The following is a 2,001-nucleotide window of genomic DNA, read 5'->3' as shown; positions in this document are numbered from 1 at the left end:
CTTTACTGCCTTCTCCACTTCCTCCGTGATCAAAGAATCATTGAACTCTCCCAACACATTGATTCCTTGCACCCTTCCATCCGCCCCAATCTCAGCCACCCTTTCCTCTTCTACTGTACATTTAACAATCTTTCAAAATACTCTGCCCTCTTCCTTACTGCATCCATTTCAATTAACATCCTTCCATCCTCTTCTGTTACTCATTCTTCCTTCCCAGACTCTCCCTTTCGCACCCTTCTCACATTCAGTGAATATTTTACAAGAAATATGTTGACACATAAGGAGAGCTGTCATCTGAAATGTTTAAGAACAATAAAAATCAAATGCTGTGAGAGTCACCGATACAATCGAGAAACGTCGAATGAGTGTTTTTCAAAAAAGGGTTAATTATGATAAAGTATTTTTACCACGTTGAGTACACCGCTTCCCATCCGATCAGCGAAGTTAAGCAACGTTGGGTCTGGTTAGTACTTGGATGGGTGACCGCCTGGGAACACCAGATGCTGTTGGCATCCCTACGTCAAGTGGGGTTGGTGGAGTATTAGTGCCCCTCCCTGTAAAACAATTAACTCTAAGCACTTGGCCACCCTGTCTGGGATACATGGCGTCTGGCAATGAATGAATGAATGAATGATTTTTACACTGTGAAGGTTCGTGTAACTCCGTAAGCCACAATTCTGAAAACTGTCACGTCGTGAGAAGGAATACTGATGAGTTTTTGACTCTCATCTATAAATTTATACGATAAAGTACAAACACTCGCAATACCGAGATTTATAATTAATTACCATTTACAACTTTATTCCTCATTTCCGTGGATATATAGTGCATGACACCTACAAAATAATCCATATTGAAGAGACAATGAGTGAACTGTATTAATGTCGTCTGGAGATTGTTTCCATTTTGACGTTAGGAAAAGGGTTATTTAAGTGATGCTGAAACAGCTTAATCGAGTGCGAAAACACTAAATATGCTCGACACCTACAAAAAATGCAGGATGATGAAACACTGAATTTACTGTTTTAATGTCGTCTCGAAAATGTTTGGATTTTTACGTTAAGACGACGGTCATTTGAGTAATGCTAACCATCGCATAGTTGATGGCGTAAACACTAAAATTGCAACTTCCACAAATGTACTCTATATTAGCTGAGATACAATCACTATTGTATCTACAAGTTAGGAAACATTTTTTAGGGTGAGTAAATTTCTTATAAAAAAAAAATCGGTTACAAGGCTTGATGAGGTAAAACATAGGGTGAAATCAATTCACAAGTGAAGAATTCAGCCATTTTAAGGATTTAATCACTGAGTCTCCATTCATTAGAGACGTGAGAACAACTCGGAAATTTAGTGATACATTGAATATTTTTTTTTTTATCAAGATATTCTGTGCCTGGAGTTCAATTATAAAATATGCAATATTAACGCAGTTTGACGGTTCTTGTGATATAATCATTCATATTTATGAAGGAAAAATGAGTCCCAGAGGCAATGAATCGTTTACATGGAGATTTTTATCCATTATCTTATATACATTGTTCGGAAAGAAGTATAGCTGTACTGAGATATAGAATATATAAACATTACTTGCTTGATCACGTCTGAAGTTCATGATGGGTCTAGGAAAAAATCAGGTTGAAAGAGCGGCCACCTGAAGTGTCGTGTCTGACATGTTCAGGTTATCACGATTTTTAATTACCTATTAACACTGACCACGGATTAAAAGTTGTGCCAAAGTTGAACTAGTCACTGCTGATAGCATTCATTTTGGGAGTACTTCTAAATTTTATTAATTTAGTGATGGCCGAAAAATCGTATTTTTGGGAGAGATAGATAAATATGCAACTTTCACCAGTGTTCTGAATAATGATTGGGAATCACAACTATTTCATACCAAAACTTAATAAACACCTGTGAGCATGGAGTAAATCCCATTTAGCAAATATTTAACAAGAAATTGACACAATGAGAGCTGTCATCTGATGGGTTTAAGAA

General features: G+C 36.8%; 1 pseudogene; it reads left to right on the top strand.

Moving 5' to 3' along the window:
• Positions 1-393: 393 nt before the first annotated feature.
• LOC145415202 (5S ribosomal RNA) lies at positions 394-512 on the top strand (annotated as a pseudogene).
• The last annotated feature ends 1,489 nt before the right edge of the window (positions 513-2,001 follow it).

This window comes from Coenobita brevimanus, chromosome 101 (genome assembly GCF_032717465.1).
Source record: "Coenobita brevimanus isolate Jiangsu-jjx chromosome 101, ASM3271746v2, whole genome shotgun sequence".
Taxonomy (NCBI): domain Eukaryota; kingdom Metazoa; phylum Arthropoda; class Malacostraca; order Decapoda; family Coenobitidae; genus Coenobita; species Coenobita brevimanus.
The sequence above is the reverse complement of the archived record's forward strand: the minus strand, read 5'-3'. Positions and strand labels throughout refer to the sequence as shown.